The following is a 12,110-nucleotide window of genomic DNA, read 5'->3' as shown; positions in this document are numbered from 1 at the left end:
TATTGCTTAATATATCTTCATTAATAATATCTATAAGTTTATTACATAAGCCCTTTAGGAATTTATATAAATCCCATGTGTATCAAAGTGATTGAGAGCTGTGCAATATTAATAGTGTATTCAGACTGTTGTTAAATCAGGAACTGTTCACTGTTGATGAACAATATACTGTATAGCTCTTCCCACTTTAGTATCCCATGTTAAGCGTAAGAACAATCTTAACAGTCACCATGATACACCTTATAGTAATGGTTTCAATTAAAGAGCACTTGCTCTCACTCTAAAGATTTATGTTTCACTGGTCTGTCAGGGGCTAATATTATCACGGCCACCTTCTAGTGAAATGTTATGAGGGTAAATAAAGATAACTAGTCACTGTGAAATTGTTGCAAGTTAATAGGTTCAGTAAATGTAATTCATATAATGAACTAGACTGTTGTATATTAGAGCCGGGCAGTTGTGATCTCCCTTGGCAGTTCACAGGCTAAACAAGTGACCTGGCTGCATGTATCTCACTGCACTATAGTAAACATATAATTGGAACAATGTCCCCTAGTAATATGCAGTGGATACTTCGGGTCACATGTGCCCGCTTGCTGAGTCCAATCGTCTAACAGACTATGGCCCCCATTTACTAACAAGTTTTATCACCAAAACGAGTGATAAATATCACTGTGTATGATAAATGGTGCTCCAGCCAATCAGCTTCCAACTGTCAACTGTTAGAAAAATGACAGTTGGGAGCTGAATGGCTGGAGCACCATTTATCATACACAGACATTTATCACTCGTTTTGGTGATAAAAGTCATTACTAAATGGGGGCCTTTATACATAATTATTAACGATGTCATAGTGGTTTAACACAATCAGCAATGCATGGCACACTCTGGATAGCGTGCACCCCGTGTGTCCTGATGCGTGTTTTGCTTTAGAGGCTTACTCATAGGATCAACCCGTCTCCCGGATTGACAGCTCTTAAATAGCTCTTGCTGGCCAATCAGAACACTACTCGGGGTAATGGATATCCAGGCTCTCCCTTATGATTAACTATCAATGGAACCAATCAGAAAAATCTGTCAGCTCTTCTATTGGTCCTTTCCTGTGTATTCAAGAATCCTCACAGCAAACAAACAGGTAAGGTCTGTCAATCAGAAATGTACTCAGTTATTAGATAAGTAAGTTGATTCAAGGTTGGTAGATCTACTCAGGGTCGCAATAAGTATCACCATCAAGTAAATCCCTATATAATTCTTCACAATCAATAAATCATTTAACATAAATCCATGAGTCATAAATATATTAAATACCTCTTGACTAAATTGTGTATAATAAGAACACCTTTCAACACTCTTTACTGTGTTAATATTCACTACTCTAAATTAATATATCCTACCACCGTATATCTCAATAACTCATATAACTGATGCCAATAATAAATCAATCTGTGCTAAGTTATAATACAATATATGTAACCATAAATGTATGCATAATTAATAAATATATATCCAACTACTTAAATCATCAAACTTTAATATTTCAATCTAATAAAATAAAATAATCATCTCCTAAAGAATTATTAAATACTATATATCAAGATATACATAAACATCATTCCAATAGGGCAATCATAAAAATAGTAATTATATATATATATATATATATATATATAATCCAAGGTTCCCAATGTGAAGAACAAGGAGGCACTCCCAATCATAGTTGAAAATCAGAAAACTGTATTTCAATAATGTAACAATGAAAAAAGCTTACCTTACAAACCCCAACAATGCTGCAATCTTCTCCCCACCATGCTGTCCCCGGAAAGAGGAAGGCGGGACTTCCGTTGGTCACAACTGGAATTGACGGAAAGAGATGATGCTGTAGGTTGCCTAGCAGCCGCAAACACCACAAACCTCTCAGATCGTCAGCGCAGCACTGGAGAGAGAAAAAAGTGTAATTTAAACCTCATTCAAAAACATAAGACCATGAGACTAGCTCATGGAATTGTATATATATGCTAATGTAAGGTGCTATTGCATACAAAAAAATATTAAAAGATCAAGAGGCTCACTCATGGATATACATACATATATGTGCAAAGTGCTAGTGCATTCTAAACAGGAAAAAGAAAAGACACTTATAAAAGGGGAATGCATATTAATGTATAATGATTAATAATTCTAACATCAATTTGTATATATATTAGGGGTGAGCGGGTTCGGATTTCTGAAATCCGAACCCCCCCGAGCCCCCCGATCCGAGGCCGATCCGAGTCAGGCTCGACTTTTCCCGCCTGACTCGGATCTGAAATCGAGGCAAAACGTCATCATCCCGGGTTTTGGATTCTATATAAGGTACCCACGTCGGCGCCATTTTCTCACTCGGCTGTGGACAGTGAAGAGGGAGGGTGGGAGTTAGGGCTGGCTGGGCTGTGTAGTGTAGTGTAGTGTTGTGCTGTGCTGTGCTGCTGTTGTCCATAGGGGCTGTGTCCACTCCTCCAAAGTCCATAGGGGCTGGCTGTGTTGTGCTGTGCTGCTGTTGTCCATAGGGGCTGTGTCCACTCCTCCAAAGTCCATAGGGGCTGGCTGTGTTGTGCTGTGCTGCTGTTGTCCATAGGGGCTGTGTCCAATCCTCCAAAGTCCATAGGGGCTGGCTGTGTTGTGCTGTGCTGCTGTTGTCAATAGGGGCTGTGTCCACTCCTCCAAAGTCCATAGGGGCTGGCTGGACTGTGTTGTGCAGGGGGTGCTCTGTCCATCAGGGGTGCTCCAAAGTCCTGTGCAGTGTCCCAGTCCTAAAGGGGTGCTGTAGTGTTGTCCAGGGGGTGCTCTGTCCATCAGGGGTGCTCCCCCCAAGTGCAAAAAAAATAAAAAAATGTCTGTGTTTGTGAATTGTGTGCGCAGTAGCTGCACGTGCATCAACAAAGTAGTGCCAAGCGTGCGCCTGTGTCCCATAAGTAAAGGGCCAGCTGGCTTGTCTGTTAAAGGGTGCTGTAACCCCCAAAGGGCACTCCAAACAAAAAAATATATATATTTTTTTGTGTTTGTGAATTGTGTGCGCAGTAGCTGCACGTGCATCAACAAAGTAGCGCCAAGCATGTGCCTGTGTCATAGGTAAAGGGCCAGCTGGCTTGACCGTTAAAGGGTGCTATAACCCCCAAAGTGCACTCCAAACAAAATAAAAAAATATTTTCTGTGTTTGTGAATTGTGTTCACTGTGGCTGCACATGTATCAACAAAGGAGCAGCGCCAAGTGTGCGCCTGTGTCCCTTAAGTAAAGGGCCGGCTGGCTCATTTCTTAAAGGTTGGTGTAACCCACAAAGTGCACTAGTCTCCAACAAAAATAAAAAATTATTTTCTGTGTTTGTGTGCGCCTTAGCCGCACGTATATATCAATATAACATAAATGGAGGACCAAACTTTCTCCGATAAATATAAAATAGGGAAAGATCAAGAACCATTTCTTCCAAGTGCTGTTGCTGCTGCTGGGAGTTGTTCATCTTCCCAGAGAGGAAGTAGGAACACCACTACTTTTACTAAACAATTGATCCTCCAACAGTCCTTAGCAAGGAGGATGAAGTACGACAGCAGTCATCCTGAAGCAAAACGTATAACTGAGGCCTTGACTGCTATGTTGGTGTAAGACGTGCGTCCGGTATCCGCCATTAGTGCAGTGGGATTTAGACAATTGATGGAGGTAGTGTGTCCCCAGTTCCAAATCCCGTCTAGATTCCACCTGCATCCTCAAAGCAGCAGCAACAAGCGTGCGTCTGTCTGTTAAAGGGTGGTGTAACCCCCAAAGTGCGCTCCAACCAAAATAAAATAATCTTCTTTTTTTCTGTGTTTGTGTGTGAAATGTATGCGCAGTAGCCGCACCTGCATCCTCAAAGCAGCAGCGACAAGCTTGCATCTGTCTGTTAAAGGGTGGTGTAACCCTCAAAGTGCGCTCCACAAGAAATAAAAAATTCTTCTTTTTTTTCTGTCTTTGTGAATTGTGTGCACTGTAGCTGAACGTGCATCAACAAAGGAGCAGCGCCAAGCATGCGCCTGTGACCCATAAGTCTGTTAAAGGATGGTGTAACCCCCAAAGTGCTCCAAAAAATAAAAAAAAATTTCTGTGTTTGTGACTTGTGTGCGAACGTGCATCAACACAGTAGCAGCGCCAAGCGTGCGCCTGTGTCATAAGTCAAGGGCCGGTTTGGACATCTGGTCCGGACTGAAGGACGTGCCAACAATTTCTGACAAGTCTACTGTCACTGCATATGATACTGACCTCAAAACAGCAACGACAAGCGTGCGTGTGTCTGTTAAAGGGTGGTGTAACCCTCAAAGTGCGCTCCACAAACAAAGAAAAATTCTTCTTCTTTTTTCTGTCTTTGTGAATTGTGTGGGCTGTAGCCGCACCTGCATCCTCAAAGCAGCAGCGACAAGCATGCATCTGTCTGTTAAAGGGTGGTGTAACCCTCAAAGTGCGCTCCACAAACAATAAAAAAAAATCTTCTTTTTTTTCTGTCTTTGTGAAATGTGTGGGCTGTAGCCACACCTGCATCCTCAAAGCAGCAGCAACAAGCATGCGTCTGTCTGTTAAAGGGTGGTGTAAACCCTCAAAGTGCGCTCCACAAACAATAAAAAAATTCTTCTTTTTTTTCTGTCTTTGTGAATTGTGTGGGCTGTAGCCGCACCTGCATCCTCAAAGCAGCAGCGACAAGCATGCGTCTGTCTGTTAAAGGGTGGTGTAACCCCCAAAGTGCGCTCCACAAAAAATAAATAATTCTTCTTTTTTTTCCTGTCTTTGTGAATTGTGTGGGCTGTTGCCGCACCTGCATCCTCAAAGCAGCAGCGACAAGCATGCGTCTGTCTGTTAAAGGATTACATCGGTGACAGCATCCAAGTAGGCATGTCAGACAGTCCGTACATGTACTGGCAGGAAAAAGAGGCAATTTGGAGGTCCCTGTACAAACTGGCTCTATTTTACTTGAGTTGCCTCCCCCTCCAGTGTGTACTCCGAAAGAGTGTTTAGTGCAGCCGGGAACCTTGTCATCGAAAGGCGTAGGAGGTTGCTTCCACAAAATGTGGAGAAGATGATGTTCATAAAAATGAATTATCAACTCTTCCAAGGAGATCAGCCTCCAGAACGTACAGAGGGACCTGTGGTGGTGGATTCCAGCGGGGATGAATTAATACTCTGTGAGGATGAGGATGTACACAACACTGAAGAGGTTGAGGAATCGGTGAATGAGGAGGATGAGGACGACATCTTGCCTCCATAGAGCCAGTTTGTGCAGGGACAGATTAATTGCCAGCTTGTTTTGTGGGGGCCCAAACGAACCAATCATTTCAGCCACAGTCGTGTGGCAGACCCTGGCGCTGAAATGATTGGTTTGTTAAAGTGTGCATGTCCTGTTTATACAACATAAGAGTGGGTGGGAGGGAGGGCCCAAGGACAATTCCATCTTGCACCTCTTTTTTTTCTTTGCATTATGTAGTGTTTGCGGCCTAGTTTTTCAAACTGCCATCCTGTCTGCCACTGCAGTGTCACTCCTAGATGGGCCACGTGTTTGTGCCGCCCACTCGTGTCGCTTAGCATAGTCATCCAGCTACCTCGGTGCAACCTTTTGGACATAAAAACACTATTGTGAGGTGTTCAGAATAGACTGGAAATGAGTGGAAATTAAGGTTATTGAGGTTAATAATAGCATAGGAGCAGAAAAACCGACAAATTCTGTGATTTTAGCTGTTTTTATGCTTTTTTAAAAAAAAATACAGATCCAAAACACAAAACCAGAACCCAAAACACGGAAGGGTGGTTTTGGCAAAACCAATCCAGATCCAAAACACGAAGAAAGATTCAGATCCAAAACCAAACACAAAACACGAAAAGTGGCCGGTGCACACCCCTAATATATATATATATATATATATATATATATATAATATATAAATATATATATGAAATACAACAGTTAATAAGAATTGCAATCACGCTTCAAAGTGTCCTCATAATCAATCCCATTATAAAGGCCTATTAATATCCTATTAACAAAATAATAAATTAAGGCAAAATAAAAATATAGTCTATGTGCTAATATATCATAAATACTGGTGTATGTTAGTGTGAATATAATAGGGACAAATGATCCAAACCTCAATGTGATTCTAAAATAATATATAAACCACATTACATCAATTGTGATTAAGAAATATAGATTAAATAAATATGTGAGTTCCCAGTCCTTCATATTAAAATCCGAAAGTGAATTATACCCTAAATCATAGTGAAATGTGTATAAGCAAATAGTGTGTATAAGTCACCAAACAAAAAAACACAGCAATTCATAAGTGAAAAAAATAATATGCTATGAAAATATAAAAATGTATGATATACACCAAAATAATATTAGAAACGATAAAGAAAAAAATGTATAAAGAAAAAATTAACTAGGCTTAGATGTGAGTTTAGAAAATATGTCGCCAGAGGTTTCGGCGATTTTACATTCAATACCCAGGCCAAGGTGATAAAACACAATAAGTCAGACCCAACCATATCAGCTATGGACGTATCAGTTTTATGTGACATAATCATCACAAGACTTATCGGAGTCCCAGAAGTAAGGTCTCAATACGCTTCTTATTAATTATGAACTGCTATAGGAAATCTGAAGAGTTGTAAGTATTTTCTGAAAAGGACTTTTGCATGTAAACATATAGTTTAACTAAATATATGTTCTGTCTGCACTAGTTTTATTAATCCACTGCACAAGATGTATATGTGTTTTTATATATTAACCAATATACCTGCATCCATATGAGATTATTTCAAGGGGTCATTAAGCCTCTGACGAAGCTGTAGTCAACAGAGAAACGCATTAGCGCAGACCCTTCATACAGATCCCAGACCTTTTCATATGAGCACACTGGTTTATGGAGATTAACACACAGCGACTTTCATCTCCGGTCCCTTATAGTCCTAACTTCCAAAAGGAGCTCAGGAATTACCCAAATCAAGACTGCACAGAGATGCAGGCAAGAATTTATTACCCCGGGGATCCTAATGTTGTATCATATGGACCATTACATTTGGACATGGTAATTCACTTATAGACACCTACCTACAGGTCAGGAAATTCTTCTACCAGTGACTTCTATTCCATCCTTTGGCCAGGATTCTAACTACACAACAGACTCTTTTTCTTATAAAATATTATATATTTACAATTTTTTATTTGTTTTATTTAATATTTATATATGCAATGTGAATAAATATGTACTTATATCCGTCTTTTGTGCAGTGGTCTAATACACAAATAATATTTTGTGCTGTTTTTTATTACTACATTACCTAACCCTAGCCTTTTCAGTCCTGAGATTTGAATTGTGTGAGCACTGATTTATCGGAATTGGCTTTATCTTATTTGTATTTTTGTATTATATGAGCATATATTGATGTGGTATCTAGATTTGTGCTTACTGTCTACAGTACTTGACACATTTTTTTACCTACTGTTTACCTCTGACCATATTGAGGGATCTATATATTATAGAGATAAGTTTTGAATATTAATTTTCATCGTCTGGTTAATTTGCCCTAGATGTGGAGAGGCATATGAAGTAGCAAAAAGGGCAGAATCTAGGACTCCCCTTACTTACCCCCATTTTTTATGTGGGGATAATTGCCATGTATGTTTACAGATCACACAACTGATTAAGGCTCTGGATATTTAGGAGCCTTCAAACAAAACCTGCACATGTACAGAAATAAGGGATACTGTATGACTTGTCTAAGAATCTCAGGCATTCAGCCATAAACAAGTTAGCAATAACAGGACATAGCATATTTTTTGCAATGATTACCCTCCGAGAGGGCTTTTTATGACAACCTAATAAAAGTTAGGTATTAATCCTAAGTGGTTATTCTCTGAAAGGGTTCATTTAGCTATAATTAAAATAAAGGTTAAGTATTAAGTGAAAATATGAATTCATCCTAGATGTTTCTCCAAAAATGTGCCCCCCAAAATAGTATTTTTTGCCTTTCTTTCTCTAGGTTACTCTATAAGTCATAGAGAAACACAAATATTAATAAACATTAATGGGCAGAATTTGCCTTTACTTACCAGCTGATATTGCCATCATAAGTAACATTACAACCAGTGAATAGATTGAGCCCGATTTTCACACTATGACTTCACACTTGGACTATTACAATTTTGTAACATTGGCACCACTACGTACCATGGTTCTTGTCAACCACCATGAGGCATTCAGTAAAACAAAAATATCCAGGGAAACATCAATGTATTGAAATCTGAAGAGTAAACATATTGAATTCGGCAATGGGCGCCTGCATATATAGACGCCTGCATGTCATCTCCCTTCATTTTATAATAGAAGAATATAAAAAATTGAAATTCTTAAAGCCCAAATTGTGTTAGATGCACTCTGCTAGAGTGTTTATCTAACAAAGTTATTTACGTACCGTAGAGACTTCTATTGCCAAAATCAACATAGTTACAGCAAAATTTTGTACATAAAATGTCCTACTCAACGTTCTGAGACCAAGTTATTCTTTATGATATTTGTTGTATTTCTACTATATTGTTACATTAAAGCTTTTTTTCCATACCTTTGTAGCATAACAGATCCTTTTCATTTACTTCTGAACTAAGCTCTTTTTGAATAAGGTGTTATCTTATCGCCTGTTTGCAGAGCAGACCTTGCGTGTTTTCTCACTGTGCTTGCGCCAGTACTGAGCGTACACATGTACGGGTGATGGAAAGTCGTACCCATTTGAATTACATCTACACATAGGCAAAGTTCGTTGAGGGTGTGTCAGTGCATCTGCAGACAATACAGATTATGACATATGCTAAAACAATGCATGTAGTATAGGGTAGGTGCTAGTGTACATTGAGGATGACTTATAGAATACCAAGCATAAATATAGTGGGTGGTCACATCTCAAGATGTGTACAACTCTATATACAGGTGAAAATACACATTGTTTTCTGTGCACACCATTTGGGAGCAGCATATGCCCGATTTACTTCCAACTCTGCATCCCATTCTGAGCAATGTGGGCAATCTGCCATCAAAACGGCATCAGAATGATAATAAGTTATGGTGTCACATCTTGAACACTTATTTTACCTTGCACCACTATGGCAGGCAGGGAAAGGGGCACGTTCACGGAAAATTGGCGTGTCCACGTATCACAGGGCGTGCTACGAGTCACCTTGCGGCACGCCCCATCTCTCTGCTTGCCAACATTTACCAAAAGTGCCAGATGGCCATTTCGGAGAATGAGCAATGTATCCCTACCATAACTCTGAGTGATGTGCGCAGTCACACATCGTGACCACATATTGTTTGGATTTGTATCGGCTTCCAACTTCCTTTAACAACTTCCACTAAGGAACACATAAAAGACAAGCGAATGAAAGTAAAATACAGAAGAAAAAAATATTTTTCTACTATCAGAAATATATATATTTTTTAAGTAGAATAATTGAACCTGAATATAATAATTAATTAATTTAATTAATGAAAAACTTTTATATATGGAATTAAAAAAATATTAATTTTGCTTCCAATGTAGTTTGATGCTAAAGCTACTGAAATATCATTTGCTGAGATATAATTGCGTCCCATTATATGGGAAAGGCTAATGCTGCCGTCTTTTATTATTTTAATCATGAACACTGTGGAATAAACTATTCTTTCTAAAAGCAAAGAGGAGAAAAGAGGAAAAGAAAATCCCTTCTTGGTTTCTTAAGCTTTCAAAGCAAACAACCTGTTTCATCTTTCCACTCAGTCAGGCACAGAACAGACAGGCTGGTCAAAATGCCTAATTAGATCAAACAGGAACTTGGCTCATGTAGAATGCGAAAATGTACTGGGAAAGGTGGCCCAGATGGTTTTATGATAAGGTTTCTGTATAATTGTTCTGTTACATAAAGTACTTCAGATTAAGATGGATTTCAAGTTCCTGTAAGTGCCTAAATCATGTAATTTTCAATTGTTGACGTCCTTTTATGTTTTGTGGCCATCACAATGAATGAGGAAATTATCTTTTGTGTAGCAGAGCTTGTGTCTGTAAAACCAATAATCAAATAGTCATCCAGGTCTTATGCTGATCACTGCTAATATTTAATCCTTGTGTTCCTCTCATTTGCACAAAGAGGAAATAATCATAGTTTGTTTTCACAATACCACTCTGTGTGATATAGAGTAATGGGAAGCTATTTAGGTTGGGTTACAAAACCATAGCATCATACTTTCATTTTTATCTTACATTGAAGTATATAATGATTTTCTTCTTATATTTGTACACCATAAAACATATATATTAGTATAGAGGAAATAACCCTCCCTGATTAATGTGCAGTATATTTTCATGAATATTATACATATGTCAAAACAAAGCAGTATTTCTATGTCAGGCGCATATACTTACTCGTGCATAGAGCCATGGTGTACTGTAGGTATGTAGGTTGACAGTGTCAGTAATAGATATAAAGTATTACCCTATTCATATACAGTATATAATGTAATGAAATGTTACCAATGTTCTCCCTAGAAAATTTTGCAAGTCAGGTGGCATCAATAAGTAGCCGGGTGGAGGTACTCGCATTAATGAAATGTTGAAACCCTGACGTATATTGATTTAAACTCGAGATTAATATTTTTTATATATTCTTTTCTTCTTCTTAGAGGCTTTTTCATAATAAAAATCTGAAGTATCTGGTTCCTCTAGTGCAGGGGTGGGGAACCTTTTTTCTGCCGAGGGCCATTTTGATATATATAACATCATTTGCGGGCCTGGTGCAGGCCACGCCCCCTCCATGTGATGGGCCATAATTGCCGGTGATTACAGCAATGCCCGGAGCAACCTGAGGATGCTCCGGGAAGCTATAAAGGCAGCAGTGTGACCATCTGAAGCATTCTAAGGACGCTCCAGATGGCACTGCAGCATAGATTCTGGCCGCGGGGTGCATAGATTCTGGCCGCCATTCTAGGTACCCTGCTAGCCAGATGAGACTATCAGAAAAAAGCTCAGAGGGCCAGACCAAATGATTCCGCGGGCCTTATATGGCCCCCGGGCCTGAGGTTCCCCATCCCTGCTCTAGTGAAACCAGCATCAGATTATTTAGTGTGCTCAACTTCATGCAATTCCATAAACAGGTTTCAATTCATTTTAGAGTAGGCCCAGATACTGCACACTTGCTTGTTGCACACAAATACATTGTTTAAGGGTGGCTAAGATACTGCACACTTGCTTATTAGACACAAAGGCCCTCATTCAGAGGCGCTCACAAAATTTGAGCGGTCGCTCTGAATGAGGGCTGCCGCTTTTGAAGTGCGGCCTCCTGGTCGCTAGCTAAGCTGTGGGTTACCACCCATAGCTTTAGTGACCGACCAGTTTGATGGTTGCGATGGTCAAGACCATCGCGACCATTGGGGCTTGTGACGAGACCCTAAGGTTAGGTCTCGGCAACCGCAAGCCCCAGGGAGCTTCCAGATTCCCACTGACATCACTGCTGATTTCAGTGCTGCCGCCCACAAAACGGCAGGCGTTCCTTAAGGAACGCCTCTGTTTGTGAAACCACCCCCCGCCACACCTACAAAATGGGTCGAGCTGTCGATCAACATCGACAGCCGCCCCTTTTGTAGTGAGCTCCAGAGCGAGAGAATTTCTCTCTCTCTCCGGGGCTTGCGCACGCGCAGTGCGCCTGTTGCGCAGGCGCAGAGCCTAAACATCGACCCACTTGCGAGCACTCAGCGCTTGCGAACGGGTCTGAATGAGGTCCAAAATTTTTAAGAGTGGCCCATATAATGGCCACTTGCTTTTTGGACATGAATACATTTTTAGAACTGACTAGATACTGCTCACTTGCTTTTTGGAAACAATATTTTTTTTAAAGCAGCCAAGATACTGCCCTGCTTGCTGGCTGGACTGATAGCCAGCCCAGATTGTGCCCCACTTGCTGGCTATGCAGAAACAAACATGCGCCTGCTGAAATGCAGAGAGTGGACGCAGGCAGTCCACTCTCTTCACTGTTCATCTGTGACTGTTCCTTCCGGCAACCATGTGCCTTTCCTTTTACACAGGTGGGAAGGAT

The sequence above is a fragment of the Taudactylus pleione genome, unplaced genomic scaffold, assembly GCF_031769625.1.
Source record: "Taudactylus pleione unplaced genomic scaffold, aTauple2 ptg000082l, whole genome shotgun sequence".
NCBI classification, from domain to species: Eukaryota; Metazoa; Chordata; class Amphibia; order Anura; family Myobatrachidae; genus Taudactylus; species Taudactylus pleione.
The sequence above is the reverse complement of the archived record's forward strand: the minus strand, read 5'-3'. Positions refer to the sequence as shown.